At 55.7% G+C, this 20,345-nt stretch overlaps 1 long non-coding RNA gene across 1 annotated transcript; it reads left to right on the top strand.

Moving 5' to 3' along the window:
- The first annotated feature begins 217 nt into the window (after nt 1–217).
- LOC127053483 (uncharacterized) lies at nt 218–404 on the top strand. The gene is made up of 3 exons (XR_007775052.1): nt 218–242; nt 286–325; nt 368–404. It is a non-coding gene; the product is annotated as an uncharacterized LOC127053483 (long non-coding RNA).
- The last annotated feature ends 19,941 nt before the right edge of the window (nt 405–20,345 follow it).

Genomic DNA, 20,345 nt, shown 5'->3' with positions numbered 1-20,345 from the left:
GGATTGTCCTGGTGTCTCAAGGAATTAAAGATTAATTAGAGATGATGTCCTGTGCTGGAACCTTCAGGAACAGTCCCACCCAAACTGGCCACCTGGGGGCTGTTACAGCCCTGGAGTGGCTGGTTAGGCTGCCATCTAGTGGTGACTTGCTGTATAGCCAGTTTGGGATTGTGTGCTTGTGTGTGTGTGTGGCTCTGTGCACAATCCATTGTGTGGTCGGGGGAGCTCTGCCAGCTGTGCAGGTGTACAATCCATTGTGTGGGGGGAGCTCTGCGAGCTGTGCAGGTGTGCAATCTATTGAGGAGGGGCTCTGCCAACCGTGCAGGTGTACAATCCATTGGGGGGGGGGGCTCTGCCAGCTGTGCAGGTGTACAATCCATTGTGTGGGGGGGGGGGGCTCTGCCAGCTGTGCAGGTGTACGATCCATTGTGTGCGGGGGGCTCTGCCAGCTGTGCAGGTGTACAATCCATGGGGGAGGCTATGCCAGATGTGCAGGTGTACAATCCATTGGGGGGGGCTCTGCCAGCTGTGCAGGTGTGCAATCGATTGTGGGGGAGGGGCTCTGCCAGCTGTGCAGGTGTACAATCCATTGTGGGGGGAGCTCTGCCAGCTGTGCAGGTGTACAATCCATTGTGTGGTGGGGGCTCTTCCAGCTGTGCAGGTGTACAATCCATTGTGGGGGTGGGGCTCTGCCAGCTGTGCAGGTGTACAATCCATTGTGGGGGGAGCTCTGCCAGCTGTACAGGTGTACAATCCATTGTGGGGGAGGGGCTCTTCCAGCTGTGCAGGTGTACAATCCATTGTGGGGGGGGGCTCTGCCAGCTGTGCAGGTGTACAATCCATTGTGTGCGGGGGGCTATGCCAGCTGTGCAGGTGTACAATCCATTGTGTGCAGGGGGCTCTGCCAGGTGTGCAGGTGTACAATCATTGTGTGCGGGGGGTTCTGCCAGCTGTGCAGGTGTACAATCCATTGGGGGGAGGGGCTCTTCCAGCTCTGCAGGTGTACAATCCATTGTGTGGGGGGAGGGGCTCTGCCAGCTGTGCAGGTGTACAATCATTGTGTGTGGGGGGTTCTGCCAGCTGTGCAGGTGTACAATCCATTGTGGGCGGGAGCTCTGCCAGCTGTGCAGGTGTACAATCCATTGTGGGCGGGAGCTCTGCCAGCTGTGCAGGTGTACAATCCATTGTGGGGGAGGGGCTCTGCCAGCTGTGCAGGTGTACAATCCACTGTGGGGTGGGGGGCTCTGCCAGCTGTGCAGGTGTACAATCCACTGTGGGGTGGGGGGCTCTGCCAGCTGTGCAGGTGTACAATCCATTGTGGGGGAGGGGCTCTGCCAGCTGTGCAGGTGTACAATCCACTGTGGGGTGGGGGGCTCTGCCAGCTGTGCAGGTGTACAATCCATTGTGGGGGAGGGGCTCTGCCAGCTGTGCAGGTGTACAATCCACTGTGGGGGGGGGGGCTCTGCCAGCTGTGCAGGTGTACAATCCATTTTATTTTCAGACCATGCAAGGTCTCAGGGCGGGAAGATGAGAGGCAACAGATCAACAGGGAAACTGCGGTGATCCCGCTGATCCTTCTCAGCATTGTGCTCAGAGCCCCAGGCAGGGCTGTTTTGCCAGCTGGGTGGGGCGACAGGACCACGAGTGGGATGGGGCAGGCAGGCGGGTCTTTGATTTGGGCAGGAGGCTTCCTCTGAAAGCCTGGGGCCAGTTTACAAGGTGCATCCTGGGTTCTCCTGCAACATACCAGCTATGCGGGAGCCTTCAAGCAGCACCTGGGGGCCAAAGCCCTCTGCTCGGACCATGAGCCATCGGAGCTGGTCACAGCATGACTGGGGTCTTTGCTGTCACCCCAAGGGATAAATCTTTCGTTCCCACACACAGAGCAACAAGGCTGAGGCCTGACCTCTCCCCCCCGCCCAGTTGCTGACCCTAGCCCAGCCGAGTTAGAGAAACACAAACACACACACACCCCAGCATGAAGGGAGACTGGGGTAAAGGTGGCAGGGTTCCTGCCTGGACAGGGCTGGAAGCTGGACCAGTACAAAACACCTTTCTCCAGAGGTATAACACGAAGGGCAGAACCAGGCTATCGGTAACATGTCGCCCACAGTCCCGCAAACGCTCTGCGTCCTTCCCCAGCCCTGCAGACAGGCTCCGCCACACTCAGAGGCCAATAGAAGCGGGTCCAATAACCGCTCGTCACCCCCATGATCGACACAGTACAGACACCGTGTACAGACTGCAGCCGAGCGCCAAGCAGCACACCGCCCGTCACTCCGAGCCTGGCAAACAAGATCCCTGCTGGACGGACTTTTTAAAATGGATGGGTGAGACTAGCAAGTGGGGCTGCGGGTCGGGAGTGAGGGGCACCGGCAGAGCCGTGTGGAGCCCAGGGATGGGCTAGTGGGGGGCTGCGCGTCAGCGATGAGGGGCGTTGGCAGAGCTGGGGTGGGGGAGCCTGGCACCGGAGCAGCTGGGAACACACTGGAAGAGTCCAGGAGAGATGCTGATCTCTGCTGCGTCCAGCTCTCCAGTTGTGGGACATTTAAAAAGTCTCATGCCAAAGGAAGCCAAGGAGGACTTCAATAACTCAGACGTAGGTTAGGGGTTTGTTATAGAAGTGGATGGGTGGGGTTCTGTGGCCTGCTTTGTGCAGGAGGTCAGACTAGATGATTGCATTGGTCCCTTCTGACCCTAGAATCTATGAGTCTATGAGTCTATAAGGAACCTGGTGCGCTGGCCGCTGGCAAATCGATGTTGATCGATGGCTACCAGGCTGAAGAAAGCCCAGCCGACGCGCTGACCCTGGCAGGCCAGCCCCAGGCTGCCGGGACTGATAAAGGGCAGTTGGGCGCAGGGTGAGGGGGGCATTGCTGGGATGTGCTCCCAAGGACAAGCCACAGGGGCTAATCCCACCCATTCCTGACCCACCGCATCAAAATCCCTGCCCCACAACAGGCACTAACTGCCCCCCACTGGCAGCCTTGGGGTCCCACGGGCCTCAGAGAGAGAGATCCCTTCACACCCATCCAGGAGATGGGCAGGGGCATAGGACAGGAAGGGAGCTGCTGGGTCATGGAGAGCTGCCCCCTTCTATAGCAGGCCGGGGGCTTGCCCAGCACCCCCTGCCTGCCCCTGCCTGTGCTGGGCGCACACTGGGCATCAGCACATTGGGCTTTTGGGCTCCCAGCAGGGCACCTTCTTTTGGCCTGGCTGGAAGAAAAGAACAAGGATTTCTAAGGTTCACGGAAAAGGGAAAGGCTCCGGGGGGGTCCCGATTGGGCTGCAGTGGCAGATTAATGAGCCTCGTTTAGGATAACGCATTAAGCCGCTGATCTGCCTGACGGATGGGCCCATCTGTACCGAGCACTTAGGGGGCGTGACTCTCGTCAGCACTGGGGGGTGGCACCGTGCCAGCGGGTGCCAGGTATCCAGGTAAAGTCAGACCCCACTCCCATCTCCAGCCTCTGCCTCCTCCAACAGTAAAACTGCCCACTCCCCCATATGATCTCAGGTGGGCAGAGGTGTGATATGGAGGAGGGCCAGGACTGTGCCACCCCCTGTGATGCCCCCCCTCGCCACCACAGGGGGCTGCCCATTATCTGGCGTCGTTAAAGAGCAATTAGATGGAAATTAAGCTGAGAACAAGTATTGATTAGCTCATTAAGGCTGGGGGAGCCGGCTCTGTCAATAGGCATTACCCGCCGCTCAGCCCATTATCTGCAAGGTTAAAGTCTGTGGTTGCGGCAGCTCATTAAAAATCCCAGGGCCGTATTGATCCCTCCCCACAAAAGGGGGCTCTTCTTTGGCACTCGAAAGGATCAGAGCTTGGCTGCCCCCTCTCAGCCCCGAAGCAGAGCAGAGATCCAGGAGGGGAGGGGAAGAACCAGTCCCTGAGCACTCAGCATTCCCTCTAGGGACACGTCTGTCCTTCTACCTGCTTTACAGATGGCAAAACTGAGGCCAGGGCATTCCCCCGAGGGGAACAGAGCCCAGGTCTTGTGACTCCGCTCCCTGCGCTAACCACTGAGCCACCATCCCACCTTTGCAACCCGGCTCTCAGTAGGTGGCGACCCAGCTGGAGGTGGGGGGAGGATGGGCCCGGTTTGGTTCTGATTCTGGGATGGCTCTCACCCAGATTTTTGCCCCGGGCATGTGCCCAAAGTCCTGCCCTGCTCCCGCTCAAGTTGCCATGCTCCTAGAGACTTTGATGGCACCAGGATCAGGGCCAGCGATCCGGAGTACCTGGGACTTCTGGCCGCAGCAAGCCACGGCACCGCAGTCTCCAGGCACCCGAGCCAGGCCAGCACCACCAAATTTTGTCCACCAGCCCTGGATGTGCATGTCCAGCTAGTGAATCTATTCAAAGCCTCCCCAGGCTATGGGAACAGCAGGGAACAATTAATAATGTAAGTGGCTCTAATGCGTCGGGGCCAGCTAGGGACCAGAGAAATCGCAGCTCAGACTCTAAACTCCAGCTCCGAAGAGCTTTAACCGCTGGGTCTGCCCTCTATATGAGGTTATCTCTCCATCTGTGGTCTCTATGCTTCTCTTTAAGCATCACACCCAACCCACCTCTGCCTCCTGGCTCCTGGGAAGGCTCATCTGCTTGTGGGACACCCCAAGGCCCCAGCGTAAATGCACTTAGAGAAAAAAACAGATTCCTGTCACCAGACTGGCCAATAAGGGTCTGTCTACACTGCCCACTAAACCGGGGCCTAGCTCAGGGTTGAGCCCAAGCCCTGCTTCTGTCCACACACAAATCTGTCTGACTCGGGTCAGCAAGTCTACAGGGCCCGGTCCTAGGCCCCTGCTCGGGAGGAGGGGGTCAGAACTCGAGTCCCGTTGCGACTTAGGTCCAAGCCCCGTCAGTTTGCAGTGTGGACGCAGCTCGGGCCGCAGCCCTGAACCAGAAGGTCTGCGTGGTGCAGCATGGTGCAGCGTGCAGGCCTTGGCACGCTCGTGGGACCCGGGACCAGTGGCTGTAAATGCAGCTTGGACACCCAAGTGCAGGCTGGGGAATCCCGAGTGCACCAGCCCGGAGCCCACAGAGCCGGTTTACACGCAGTGTAGAGATCCCCTGAGAGGCTGCTCCTTGGTGCGGCCAGCTGCTGCCTCCAGCCCACAAGGGAGCCAGACGCCCACTCCCAAGGCCTGTCTGCAGTGGAGGGAGCCAGGCATGGCGGACTCCAATTACAATCGCTCTCAGCAGTGACCGGGCAGATGCACGGTTCACCATGGGGAGGAAGCAGGGCCCAGTGGTTAGGGCATGCACCTCTGACTTGGGGAAACAGCAGGTCAGTTCCCAGCACTACCCCAGCCTTCCGGGGTGACCGTGAGCCTCTCCGGGGCTCAGTACTGGGGGGTGCCTGATGACAGACCAGGTTCACAATGTGTAACGGTTAGAGGGGCTATGCAGGAGCCACCAAAAGACGCTCGGGGGTGGGGTATTTACCTGAACGAATGCCCACAGAGAAGGTGTTTGCCATGTTATTCCACAGCCCCACCTGCTGCAGGAAATTTCACTTTCCGGTCAAAGCCTCTAGACATCCCCAGCTGGAGCCCTGCTGTATCTGGGGGGGTGGGATAGCTCAGTGATTTGAGCATTGGCCTGCTAACCCCAGGGTTGTGAGCTCAGTCCTTGAGGGGACCATTTGGGGATTGGTCCTGCTCTGAGCAGGAGGTTGGACTAGATGATCTCTTGACGTCCCTTCCAACCCTAATCATCTGATTCTATGTGTCAGGCTAAGAGCCAGCTCTTTCTGAGCTCAGTTCCTGGACTCTGATCTCAGCACAGGGAGCCACTTGCTTGACACCCAAGGTGCTCCAGGGCACAAGACACACACTGGGGGACCCAGGAACAGAATCCAGCCCAGCACAGTTAGGAGAAGCTGATGGAGTGACCAAGATGATACAGCCTGAGGCATTACCATTTATAAGGGATGGCAGCATGGTGTGGGCTGCACTAGCAGGAGGGCAGGCCCCTGCTGGCCTTAAATCCACAAATGAAACCCAGAGAAAGCTTTCCATTGAATTTTTTGGCTTGCGCATCTGGGCTTCAGCAAACAAGGTGCCCATAAAAGGCAAAATCCCACATGCCAAAGATCTTACAGTCTGGTCCATCAGCTTTGATTCATATCACACAGGAGTTGGATTCAAACTTGTGATCAAGAGGCGACAGGCCCACAACATTCCCCTCCCCAATCGTCTTTTACATTAATGTAACAAACCCCACCATGGGTCGTCAGCAAAGACGGAGCTCAGCAGAGATGAAGGAATATTTGGCTGGCAGCAGTAGTAGGCTGTTACCCTCCACACGAAAGGGCCACGAGCAGGGGTACTTCCCAAGCCCATTCTGAAGGGGTCCCGGATGTAGCTCCCACACTGTGCGTTTGAACTGGAGGGGGATTGCATGTTGCACTGCGGCTAGATCTGCTGTCTAACTCCGGATGGCGGGAGCCAGCAGGAAGAGAACAGGATCCTTCTTGGTTTTTTCCCCACCATGGTTTTTCCATCACAAGGAAGCAGCGACCAGGGTCAGCAGCAGCCGCCAGCTCCCTGCCAGTGCAGGAGCAGGCATTGGCAAACCTGAAGGCCCTGCCCAGCTTGGCTGGGAACTTCCAGCTCCAGGCTGCCTTCCACAGCGCTCGTTTACCCTGCCCCAGAGCGGTGCAACTATTAATCTTGGCTGACGGTTTCCAAAGTGCTAATTGAGAGGAAAGGTAGAAGCGGCTCCAGCCCTAAAGGTAAAAGCACTTTCCACTTAATGGTCTGCTTAATCATAGCCAAGCACCAGGGGCCCTGGGACCAGGAGGAAAGGGGATTGCATAGATTGCTGCAGGTGAGCCGGAGCCGGGCACTAATGAAACTAGGAAGAGAAAAACACATTCCGGTGCAGGGCCGTCCACAGCATCGGGGAGAGCGGGACAGGCTGGCTTGACCTGTTGACCCTTTGGTATACCTGTCAGGAGGCAGGAGAGGGAATTCTGGGAAATTCCCAGAGGCTCATGGGAGCTTGACGTCTCTTCCCAAAGTTTCCCTGGGCTTGGTGAAGTTGCCACGGAAGCTGTGCTAGGAAACCGGGCCCAGCTACCCAGCAGGCACTGGGTGAGCAGAGCACCCATGGGGGCCCAAAAAGCCCAGGGTCCTGAGCAGGATTCTTCCCGGCCGGCAGTCGATGCTGGGCCCTCGTGCTTCAGCTCTGCAAAGGGGGCAGTTTCCTAGTGCAGACAAGGCCGCAGTGGGTCTGAGGCCATCTGCTTCCCCACACCACTGCAGCACCGCTGGGCTGGCAAAAGCCAGTCAGCCAGGGGGAGGTGAGCTGGGTCTGTCAGACCTGGAAATCCAGTGTCTCCCCCGCCTCAGTTTCTTTCACTGGGATTCGTTGGGCGGGTTTGGCTTCTTTTCTCTCTACAATAAATGCTTTGATGCTCTTTTGGTGTAGAAGACATCAATATCTAGAGCATGGACAACCCTACAATAACAAAGCCCCCGTGCTGAGCCCAACACCCACTAACAACCCTACAGAAACAAACCCAGCACTCCTGGGCAACCCTACAATAACAAACCCAGCACTCCTGGGCAACCCTACAATAACAAAGCCCCATGCTGAGCCCAACACCCACTAACAACCCTACAGAAACAAACCCAGCACTCCTGGGCAACCCTACAATAGCACACTAGCATGTGCAGTCTGGACTCCCGGTCAACCCTACAATAACAAACCCAGCACTCCTGAGCAACCCTACAATAACAAACTATCATGTCCAGCCTGGACTCCTGGTCAACCCTACAATAACAAACCCAGCACTCCTGGGCAACCCTACAATAACACTAGCGTGTCCAGTTCAACTCTCTTGAGCAACCCCACAATAACAACACACTATGCTGAGCCCAACACTCGCCACCACCACCAAACCAGTGTGTGTATGATGGGGAAAATTACAATTCAATGAGACCACATATCTTGGTTAGACATTTGTACGGGTTATTGAATAAATAACTGTGAGTAAGAAGGAAATTAGTTTGAAGGAAGCTAGTTTAAAGGTGAGGCATCAAGAGCAGGTTAAAGGAGGCTCCTCTGTTGGCTGAGATGTCCCCTGGGCAGCACCATGGGCATTCTCCTGGTCCCTCCTCAGCTCTGGCACCGCTGGGGATCAGGTCCTGGCTTGTACGCAGGGTGCTTCAGGGGTGGGGGTATGCTACGGCACTTTTCATTTCTGGGCTCTCAGGCCATGCTGATCAAACTGCTGTCGTCTGGCAACTGCTTGGTCCTGAGAGATCAGCTGGTCTTAGTGCATCCAAATCACCCTCCTGTTAGGCTCCAGTCAGCATCCTCGCTGGGCATCTCCGTGGCAAAGCAGGAACGGTCTGCAGTGCTTTTGAGTGACGTGCATGGCAGTGACTTGCTCGGCTAGGCTTGGCTACCCAGCGGGTGCAGAGAGCTGCTCTTGGGGCAGACCAGGAGACAAGGGGAGGGAGGGTCATGTACCTGTCGGGAGTGGTACGGCCAGGTCATCTGGCTGAAACTGACCTGTAGCCAGAGGAGCCAGAGAGACTGTGGGAACCCCAGTGGCAGGAGCAGGAAGCCAAGAAGGATACGACCCCACCACCACCATTTCTCCGCAGGGCAAGGCCTGAGCAGGAGAACAAAGGGGACAGGTGGGTGAGCTCACGGAGATCTGGGGCACCCACCCGGGGAACAAAAGACAGAGCAAGGGAGAGAGACAAAGTGGATTCTGCAGCTGCCTGGCTGGGTGCAGCCCTGAGGCTGGCCAGTCTGAACGCTGCCTTCGCATTTACTAACGTAGGCCCTTCCCCGGACCCTGCTCCAAGGCCCTCCCAGCCCTGCTCAGCTTTGGGAAGGCGGTCTGGTGTCATCGCAAACACAGGTGGAGGTGCACTGAGCCCCGGCGGGTGGACAAGTCTCTGCCCCGTAGCCCTTGCTAGATAGAGCTCATGGTGGTGAGCAGCACGAGGGCACCTGCAGGCTCAGTCGCACTCCAGAGATGAATGAGATCCCGGGGGGTGGGCGTCTGAACCAGGGCAGGGGGATCTCCAGGGGACTGAGTAAGAGCTGGGGCATAGCGCAGACCCCATGGATCCGAGAGGCCCAGGATGGAATGGCCCATGGAGACTTCCCGGTCTGGAGCTGGCCCAGGTGACTTGTTGGCAGAGTCCCGAGGCGAAGTTTGTTCTGCCACGGCCTTCTCTGCACCATCCAACCCAGCTCGGGGGCAGGCATCTCCCTGATGCTTTCTACGGCTGCATCTCGCTTCTCCTCCCTGGGGCCTCATACAGGCCTTGATGGCCCCCAGGGGCGTGTTTCTCCTTCCTCACAGCTTGGACATGGTCCCTTCCTTCCTTGTGGGTGGGAATCCTGTGCCCATGCTCCTGGTGCCCACGCGGGATCACACGTGCAAGTGTCCTGGGGGATCAATGAATTCAAGGTCCAACTGCGTGACTCAGAACACTACCCCTGTGGCAGACAACTGGGGGTGTCATAATAAAATATGGAGGTCTGCCTAGCTCCTAGAACTGGAAGGGACCCAGAAAGGTCATTGAGTCCAGCCCCCTGCCTTCACTAGCAGGACCAAGTACTGATTTTGCCCCAGATCCCTAAGTGGACCCCTCAAGAGCTGAACTCACAATGCTGGATTTAGCAGACCAATGCTCAAACCACTGCACTATCTCTCCCCCCATGCCCACCTGCAGAGCGGGCTGGTGAAATGCAGCCCTCACCCAAAGCCCATGCATGCCTGGCTTTCTGCAGCGTGCTGCCGGCTCCCTGGGAAACCTGCATCCTCCTTCCAGCAGTTCTGCCAGTTAGCCTGACAGCCAGCCCCAGACAGACTGGTTCAGTGCCGGCATATAGCCCAGCCCGTGCTCAGAATGGGCCCCGGCTGCTCATCTTGCACAGTGCCCCGAGACCCCGCCAGTCCGCTGGCTCCCCCCCACGCCACTTGCTCCTCTCAGCTGGCCAGCCGAGGGCTTGTCTTCACCCCGACCCCACCCACCGGCTCCTCTCTGCCCCCTGGCCAGACTCTAGTGCACCTCCGGCTTCAGGCCATCTCTGCTTCCTACCCCCTGTGGGGCCCCACCTGTCCCCCCAGAGCTGAGCTGCCTGGGTGGTGCAGAAGCCTGGCCAGTCTCTGCCAGTTGCGGGGGTGGGGGGCTGTCAATGTGGGGGCTTGGCTGGGCCCCTCCAGGCAAGTGGGTCCTGAGGGGCCATCCCTATCCACCCCATCTAATCTAATCTATCTGTCCCTGTACATCCCCTCTGTCTATCTATCTATCCATCCCCATTGCCTCCCACTCTCTCTCTGATGGCCCCTAGTAGGATCGGATCCCTCTTCATCTCGCAATCACTCTGGCTCCAGCCTCTCCCCTGCGAGTTGGAGAATTCACCGGCGCTGCTGCCCCCACCCCCAAGCCACACTTGTGGCCCTGCAGCCCGACAGACTCGGGGGCTGTTGTGTGTGCGTGTGGATTGTTTTTTTACCTTCAGCTGCGTTCGAAATATATTGTATTCTCAGCTAATCCTGGTCAATTACAGCATAATAAAACGCATAATAAAAACCTAATTCATTTTTCCCAAGCGTTCCCTCTCCCCGCCGCTTGGCAAGCTATTAAAAATTTGTCTTCATTTTTCTGGCAAGAGCCTTGTACCTTTTCATCTTTAATTTATGAGAGCAGAAAAGCAATTGACAAGTCTTATTGCACAGCAGGCACCTGCATTATTTATCAGTCCCCGGCTGATGGCAGGGCATTGAGATACGCAATATGCCAAGGTGGAGGTGGGAGGGGGTTGGGGGGGGACGGGAGGCGAATGGCACCTGCCCTTCTCTCTGCTCTGGCCCCGATCCTGTTCCCAATGAAGTCAGGGGATGTTTTGCCATTGACATCAGGGAGAGGAGGAGTAAGCTAAGCCAAAGCCCATGACATCAGCGGACAGATGATCTGTGTAGGCTTAGGAGTTGGCCTTCACAAGGAAGCATGTGGCTGGGCAGTTAGGGAGCTAGACTGGGAGTCAGGATCCATGGAGGTTAGATGCAGCTCCGCCGCTGACTCACTTTTTAGCCTTGGGCAAGTCCCATCGTCTCTGTTTCTCCGCCTGTGAAAAGGTGAGGGTGATATTTAGCGGAGGCTGAACTGCGGTGTATCTCCCAGGCCATGCCCGGTGAAAGATACCGGTATCAGGGCTACTCGAGTTGCTCCTTGTCAATAATGCTCCTTCCGAATGCAGCCACTTCCTGGGTCACCAGTCTCCCTGGCCCGGCCTTGATTTGCGCCAGCGCAGCCTTATGCATCAGCACATGGCCGATAGTTTGAATGGATGAATGACAGCCCGTCGGTCGCTTGCTGTCAGTTCCTGGCTGCTTGTTACCCATTGGCCATGTCTGCCCCCCGGCTGGACGGCTTTCCGTGTGAACAAAGCAAAGTGGTGCAGGAAGGCACCTTTGAGAGCGGGGACTGGTTTCACAACACCTCGAAATCAGTGAATCGCGGGAACTCGGCCTAACTGCCGACCTTGTCCAGCAAAACTGCTTATTGGAGGCGGGGCTGCACCTGGCCTGAACAGCCCCTCTTGCCTTGACTGGGGGCCCAGCTAGCCAGCTGGCCTGGATGTGTTAAACAATTCCCGTGGGGGGTGGCGTATTAAGCTTTTGTTTGACAGAGGTAGGGTGACCAGACAGCAAGTGTGAAAAATCAGAACAGGGGGTGGGGGATAATAGGAGCCTAAATAAGAAAAAAAAACCAAATTGGGACTGTCCCTATAAAATCGGGACATCTGGTCACCCTAGGCAGGAGGGTAATTAAGTCACAGTCACGCGGATGCTGCCGGTGTGAGCCATGAGGGACAAACACCCACCTCACATAACATCTTCCAGCTCCTAGTCTCCTGAGGAACTAGAGACTGCAGCCCCAGTGGGGACAGGAGCAGGAGCAGAAGGGGATTAGAACAGGATGGAATGAGATCAGGACTGGAGTGACATCAGGATCGGGATCAGGTTCGGATCAGCAAGAGGATCAGGGCAGGACTGGCTCCAGCTTGGATTGGGATGAGGAGTAGGATGAGATCAGGTTTGGGAAGTGGAGCAGGAATAGGATCAGGAGCTGAAGGGGTCTGAGTGAGATCTAAGGAGGAGGAGAATATGCAGGGGCTTGGACCCTAGGAGGGTCAGGACTTTCTCGGGGCGGGGGACCGTGGACTGAGGGGGTGGGACTTCAGAGGGCTGCGGCTGCCAAGCAGCCAGGAACCCCTGCATTCTGACACTGACTGGGCAGCCTAGGTCCTGTGACCTGCAGCAGCCCACTGTGACGCACAAGGGCAGGGGAAGTTGTGAGCGCTTAGGTGGTCTAAAAGCAGGTTGTCCCTGCCTCAGTTTCCCTTTGTGCAGGAGGGATCACCCCGGCCTGCTGCCTGTGCAGATCAAGGAGTGACAGCTCCTCCTGACCCTCAGCCTGCAGAGGATAGTCCAGTCAGGGGCAGGGCCTCGGTGCCGAGGACTGTGGAGATCACAATACAGAGCTGACAGCTGGCGCTCTGGGCGCTAATGCAGCGGGGAGGCCCAAGGAGACTACAGTTCCCAGCATGCAATGCTTCAGGGTCCCTGCTGAGAGACAAAGGATAATGAACTTGCAGCCAGATATGGGATCCAGGATTTGGGGTCAGCCCATTGCAGAGGGCAGGGGGCGGATTGAATGGTGGGTCTGGGTGCCTGTTCATATTGGGAGGACACCTCCCCCGAGGGTCTGTGGCTATTAGCACTGGTGGGTTGGCTGCAGCCTTTTGCACCCTGAGACTGCCTGACCCAACGGTGGTGGAGAACAGGCGTTTCCTCCCTGACTCCCTTGAGCGCGGGATCAGGCTGTTGGTGCCACGTGGAGAGAGAACCACCACCCCTGCTTCGCGTGCCGCCCACCCGTTGGGTCAACCCAGAACCTCCGGCAGGCTCTGCTGAGCATCCTCCTGCTTCTGGCAGGAATCAGGCCAGGAGCGGCTGCCCCCAAAGATCTCTGCTGCCCCAGACCGTATGGGGAAAGTCAGGCCATCGGCCCATGGCTTCCACTAAGGCGGCCTCCAGCTGCTGCCGCTTTTGACACGTGCCACCTCCTCATATGCTGTAGGACAGCATCTGGTCTGGCCCCAGCTATATTCCATGGGCTTCAGTCATTTGTACTCAGCCCGGTTCTCTAAAGCTCTTCCCAGATCTTCTGGCCACAAAGGACATTAGCTCGTCCAGTCTGAGTCCTGTAGCGCACTGGCCAGGGAGCATCGCCTGCTTACTCCTGTCTTGAGCCCAGCGTCTTGTGTGAGCGTAAAAAGTAACATTCTGAAAGACTGTCATGTAGGTACGTGTATCCATGTGAAATGCAACGGGCACGCTTCTTAATCAAGCAGAGAACCCATTGGGGTTCTAGAGTAAAAACTCTAGAACTCTGCTCTAGAAAATTTCCAACTACATTGTGAGCCACGGCAATCTGAGATGGAAAAGACTCCCAGCCCCAGACTCCAGGGCTAATGCGGGGTTGTGTCCTTTTTCTTATTTGCTCAGATTTGGTCCAGTCTAGTTTGAAATGTCTCCAGTCTGGCATCACTCTCTCTGGAGGCCATTCCATGATCTAGTACAGCTGAAAGGAAGTGATTCCCAATAATCAGCCTTGTGTTTTCTCTTCTGTTATGATTTATGGAGCCACAGGCCTTAAACATGAGGTCTTTATTACAGCAAGCCACAACAGGCATAAACACAGTGTTGCCAGCTGCTGTGACGTTCGGTGTGTTTCTTAAAACCCTAGCTCCTGGGGGCCTGTGAGGCAATGAGAATCTTACCTTCACTTATTTAAAAAGTACATTTCCAGCCCTTGTAGTCACAGAGGAAAGCTTGAAAAGGTGGCCGAAGTGCAATCTAACAGTCCAGAAACCGAAGGGCAAATAATGAAGCCAATATTGATTTATTTTTAATCTCATGATTTTTAAGACACACTCGTGATTTTTTTTGACCCAACTCTTAGAGTTGTCAATACAGAACACAAGTTTCCACACGGCTCTACCTTTGTGTCTTTTGTTTACCAGCGTCCACACCCTGTCTGGTACTCCACCTGACCCAGGGAGCCATCGACTGCAAGTCAACATGTCCTGCCACCTTCCTTCATTTCATCCCAGGGCTCCTAGTTAATGCCCTTCATACCAACTTTCTTGGCTTTTACAACCATTCAAATATTCTCCTGTAGCTGGTTATCATGTCCCCTTCCTCCTCGCTTGGCCTAGCTAGATGCATTCAGGTCTTTGCTCATAAATCAATCCCTCCGGCTCCTTAATCATGGTTATTGCTCTTTGAATTCCTCCCGTCTTTCTGGTATGGAGGCGTGCAGGAAAGGCTACGACCAATTATGTTAACACCAGCTGATGGTAACAATAATCACCAGGTTGCCTATTAAACTGGCAAGTAACAGCCCGTGATTCCCGCTGGATCTGGAGGAAAACTCGTTCAGGCCTAGAGCCTGGAGATTCAAGTCTCAGCGTTCAGGCATGTTTGGATCTGGGTTTCTGGTCCAAGTCCATCAGAAAACTCAGGCTCACGCCGGTTCGATCCACGTCTGTTCTTTTCCAAAGCCCAGGGTGGCTCGGATCTCGGGTGACCAGATGTCTCGATTTTATAGGGACAGTCCTGATTTTTGTGTCTTTTTCTTATATTACCCTATTACCCAGCACCACCTTCCCGATTTTTCACACTTCCTGTCTGGTCACCCTACTCAGAACTCGGTGCCCTGCTGTGACACCCTCAATCTATTGGTGGAGTTCCAGGCATGCAACGGCTCCGGTGCTTCCGATACGGCCCTGAAAGCCTGGGCTGGAGCCCACTCTGGCAAGGGCATCTCCGAGCATGAGAGGGCAGGGGAGCTAAAAGGAAAGCAGACAAATGAGGCATTCATATTCTAGTGCCCAGAGGACACAATATCCATTTGAATGCACCGAACGCAATCAGGAGAAGGTCATTAATAGCTATTGCTTTTGCAGCTGGCTAGGATAATAGTTTAAGTGGTTAGAGAAATTCTCATCCAGGGGCTGAAGATGCTTGCAAAACACAAGGAGAGAATGGGGGTAGGGGGAGTCCAGAAGCCGATGACTAAAGCCATCCGTCGCTTCTCCCCATGGCTCCGGCTGCTTTTCCCACCAGGCGGGCACGGCCCTGAAGAAGTGGTGCTGCCCGGGGTGACCTCGTGCGTCAAGCTCGCTCAATGGCTGTTCATTACTTTTTCATTAGGTCCCTGTTATGTCATGCATTAGCCCCAAGATGAATGAGGAGGCGGCAGCAGGTTGGGGGGTGAGTTATTGAACCTATCCGTCATTCACATGGCATCGTCATGCCACTTTGCTCCTGCCCCGGCTGGAAGCAGAACTTTTGGGAGGACGGCTTCAGTGAGAAGAAATCTCACAGCGGGGAAACGGGTCAGAAATCACTTGCAATGGTTACATCAAAGGGGCGAGTGTGAACACAAAGGGGCCCCCAGGCGGAGCAGGAAGCACACCTTCCACCTGTCCCGGGTTATTTCCTCTCAGGACTTGTGGCTAAAGGCTGCAGCTGTTTCACGTCCATCAAAGAGCCAGAGCTGGATTTCATTCCCAGCAGGCGCCAGGGACCCAAACCCAGCCGGACAAGCAGGGAAGAGGGTTCTTGCCTTTTCCCTGTCATGTAATGACTTTCCAACAAGCAAACTAGATCTGGGGGTTCCTGGGGATTCATGTTCTCCTGGCCCTCAGCTCTGGCGTGTGATGGCTGGAATGAAAAGGAGGGGGGGAAATCTAAAAGCAGGAGGGAGGCCCGGCCGAGAGAGACCTTCGGTGAAAGACGCACTGCGTCACTGCCGGGCTAATGTGCTGAAATCCCAGCTGCCAGGCCCAGGAGCCAGCTGGGCTTAGCAGGGCCCAGCTGGGTGGGGATCCGTCAGAGCTGCTCTGCAACGCGCGGGATCCGAGGTGGCTGGATGCAGAACAGCGCGGGGTTAGAACTCACAACTGAAGGAGGTCAGGAGCCGTTTCCAGTCCCAGGGGAGGCTGGGATTTGTTTGATGGGGTGGGGCTTTCCCCTGCTGCCCCTGCACCTCCTTTACTCTCTTCCTGCCTCCACCTTTGGGTCTCTGGGCTTGGCCCATCTCCCAGGGGAGCTGGGGTTCAGGGCGAAGGTTCAGGCTGGCAGTGGTCCAGCCAGACCAGGTGCTCAGATATCCTCAGGCACTCGGCCTTGCCGGGATGGGGGCTGCATAGGACCAAGAGCAACAGGCCGATGTAGACCCCACGGGGATGGCTGGGCCATGGACCCTGTGGTGCTGGGTAGGCACATGGACCCATTGCGCTGGGCAACATCCAGACCCTGCAGTGATGGGTATGGCACCCACCCTACAGCAACGGGCAGAGCGAAGACCCCACCACACCGGTCAAGTGGGGCCCAGACACTGTGGTGATGGCCAGGCGGAGTGCAGACCTTGCGACGACAGGTGGGTGGGCCACAGGAAGCCGGATTGTCCCCCTCCCTTGCATCGACTTCAGTGACGTGCCAGGCCAGATTGGGCCCTGCGTGACTGTTTGGTGCCAGGCTGGTGCTGCCATGCAGCCCGAAACCCACTGGCACCGGCCCCACGGGGATTTCCTCGGCACTCCCACCCCACTCGGCTAGCCTGCACATGGGAGCACACCCCGGCAGGTGCACATCAGGGCTGACACGAGGTCAGACCCACCAGCAGGAGCCAGCCAGGCCATGGGAAACGCAGCCTGATTTCTCTGGGTGCAAAGCGCCCTCTTCTGGGGAGCCCAGCTCCCTGCAGGAGGGAGCGGGGAGTGGCAGAGCTAAGTGGTGAGTTCAAATCATAGCTACACACCCAGGGGTGAGCACTGGATTAGCCCAGGGAAAGCATCAGCCAGGTGGGAGCTCATCAGATAGGAGTGATCAGCCCCCAAGTTCCACACCGAGCCTCAGGCCACTCAGCTCTTTCTCTCCGTTGTATTTTGCTTGCAGTTCTCGGGCCCTCCCCACTCCAAATTTTCCTTCAAGTTTCCAGCTCAAACACCTCCTCCCTCCCCCAATAAACACGCCAGAGGGTGATCAGGCTGCAGGTGCCGCGTACCCAGGGATTTTGATGCAACCTGAGGCCCCAAGGAAAATGCAGCGCGAAAGTGCCACCCACGGCAACCTCGCCGCCCTGGGACAGCATGTGAGCCTGTGAAACTCCCTGCTGCAGGACCAGGCTGGAGAAAAGCAGCGTAGTAAGTTTCAAGCAAAGGGTAAGACCCTTGTGCATGCAGGAGAAGGCACCAGCAGCTTGACCGATAAACACTGCACGGACCACCCGTCCTCTGGCTTCGGGACATCAGCTGAGGCCAGGAAGAAACTTCCGGCTGCTCCTGCCCCAGGGCGAAGAATTAATAATTATTTCATCCTCCCAACCCCAGAGTAAGGGTGGGGAAACTGAGGCACAGCGCAGTGCTGTTATTCACCTGACGGCACCTGGCAGGGCCAGGATCAGAATGCAGGCGTTCAGATCTCTGAGCCTCATCTGCTAGACAGCCCAGCGCATGGGGCTGACCCCGTAATGCATAGTGCCTCGTGTTCCTGGGATATGGTCTCCCACCCAGCCCAGGTCACTGCTGTGACCAGGATGCTGGGTGTCATAGACCGTTGGGGCTGTTTCAGGCTGAGATGAGCTTGGATCCACAGCCCAGACAGCCCATGCGGCGAGGCCATTTGGATCGTTGGTTCTGCCCATTATAAAAATCAGGGCCATTTGGGATCACATGCCTGGGGGTTGCTGCAGACCCGGCTCTGTAACAGCAATGCTGGAAAATTCGTATGGCTGCCCAGTGCCCCCCTGGACTCTCGCCAGCCAGCCATACAGCCCCCAAGTGGCTGGAGACGGGGGCTGGCGCTCACCTGCCACCTCCAGTGTGGGGAACGCGAACTGGATCGTGTGACTAGGACCCAGGCCTGCTGGGCACTGTAAGGACAGCACAGATCCTGTTGGGGGGAGATTCCAGGGAGGGCAGATCCAGGGGCACGTGCTCTCGGCTGGCAGCCTAGGACGAGGCTGTGGGAAGGAGACAAGGCAGTTTGATTCAGCCCAGTTGTTTAAGGTAACAGGGCTCAGAGCTTATAGGATAAGGGTGTGACATTGTGCAGTCTATATGGTTTTATTAAAATATGGTAATGAGAGAATATAATGTAACTGGAACATGCTTTATGCAAAAGGTCTCTTGTAAGGTATCATTACAAAGCTTGTAATCTACTGAGTGTGGTCATCCTATTTGTATAAACGTACCACTCTTGTATCTGGGACTAGAAATATGAAATATAACCCTGAGGGCCTGTTGTAATTATGCAAAGTGTGGGCCCTTAATGGTGGTTTGGAATCTTAATGGCTCCCATCAGCCAGGACAATTGACTGGGGCTCTGTTTGCAGGCAGGCCTTCCTGTGAGCCAGGCTGGGAGGAATGAAGGCTTGGGGTCTTACAGTGACATGTGATCATATCACATGAACTGGAATCCATCTTTAACCTGGTGCTTTTCCAGTGAGGGAGGTGGAAACCCAGAGAGGGACAAAGGATTTCCCCCTCATGCAAAAGAGATATAAAGGGGTGGAACAGAACAAAGGGAGGAGAGGAGCCATCATGAAGAATCCCCTAGCTACCACCTGAGCTGGAACAAGAGCTGTACCAGGGGAAAGAATTGTGCCCAGGCCTGGAAGGTGTCCAGTCTGAGGGAAAAACCTACTGAAGCATCTCTGAGGGTGAAATTATCTGTATTCAGTTTGATTAGACACAGATTTGTGCATTTTATTTTTATTTTGCTTGGTGACTTACTTTGTTCTGTCTGTTACTACTTGGAACCACTCAAATCCTACTTTCTGTATTTAACAAAATCACTTTTTACTTCTTAATTAACTCAGAGTATGTATTAATACCTGGGGGAGCAAACAGCTGTGCATCTCTCTCTATCAGTGTTATAGAGGGTGAACAATTTATGAGTTTACCCTGCATAAGCTTTATACAGGGTAAAATGATTTATTTGGGTTCGGACCCCATTGGGAGTTGGGCATCTGAGTGCTAAAGACAAACACACTTCTGTGAGCTGCTTTCAGGTAAACCTGCAGCTTTGGGGCAAGTAATTCAGACCCTGGGTCTGTGTTGGAGCAGACGGGAGTGTCTGGCTCAGCAAGACAGGGTGCTGGAGTCCTGAGCAGGCAGGGAAAACGGGCAGAGGTAGTCTAGGCACATCAGCTGGCAGCTCCCAGAGGGGTTTCTGTGATCCAACCCGTCACAGAGGCTTCTCCCCATGCTGCCACCTTGTGAGGCACCAACATGGAGGAGGGGGTGAGGGAGTGAGTGGAGCCGGTGAGGGCCCAGGGGGGCAGCCTGAAGAGAAGGGGCCAGGCCTACCAAATCTGGGGCGGAGGGGAGCTCGGGGTTGGGCTGACTTCTTGGTTTGGATTTGATGTAAACGCTTCCTTCCAGTGTTACCCTGAAGGGTAAGTCCTCTCAGTGATTAACCATTCTGGGAGCCAGAGACCCACTGGAAGGGAAACTGAGGCAGCAGATAGGCCTGAAGCCAGGCTAGATCTGTCCCTGCTTCTGTGAAAGCAGGAGCCAAGACTCCAGAATCATGGCCTGGAGGATGCAGAGACAAGAGCTGGAGCAGGGCTAATCCCCGGATCCAACACCCCAGGGGAGCAGCTGCAGCACGCTGGCATGACTGAAGGTCACCATTCCTATGTGGCGAGATGGGCTCTGAGGCATCTTAGCTGCGTGAAAAGGGATTAACCTCTGAAGAACACAGGTGCGCTGGGATTGGAGCTAGCCCCACAGTCGGGAACGAAAGAAACAGCAGCAGCTAGTGTTTCTATGCTGCTTTCCGGCCCAAGGCACGTCACAGCCTGTGTCACTCTGCAGCCACTTCTGGGGTTGAACATGGCCACTGTTGGACCACGTCCTGGATCCAAGAATCTGTGATCATTGGGATGTAGATCTGTATCCAAGTTCCACAGCTCAGTCCCACTGTGACAAATCCCTGTGAAACGGAGACGCTAGCTCACTAACCTGCATGCATAAAGGGGCCTGGGACGGCAACCCTCCAGAAGCTCAGCACTCCCATACTTGAGCTAAAGGAGCACTCCCTTTGCTGGCAGCTATAGTAGGTCTCTTAGCCTCTGTTTTAGCCAGCCACTAGAGGGAGACGTCACACCGTTACTTGTACTGGAAAGACACTGGAGAAGAATGCCAGATGGAGCCAGAACATACCCATCTCATTTGGGACTGGACAAGGACACCAACAAAGCAGCAAAGCCACATG

Source organism: Gopherus flavomarginatus, chromosome 6 (assembly GCF_025201925.1).
Source record: "Gopherus flavomarginatus isolate rGopFla2 chromosome 6, rGopFla2.mat.asm, whole genome shotgun sequence".
Classification (NCBI taxonomy): Eukaryota; Metazoa; Chordata; order Testudines; family Testudinidae; genus Gopherus; species Gopherus flavomarginatus.
The sequence above is the reverse complement of the archived record's forward strand: the minus strand, read 5'-3'. Positions and strand labels throughout refer to the sequence as shown.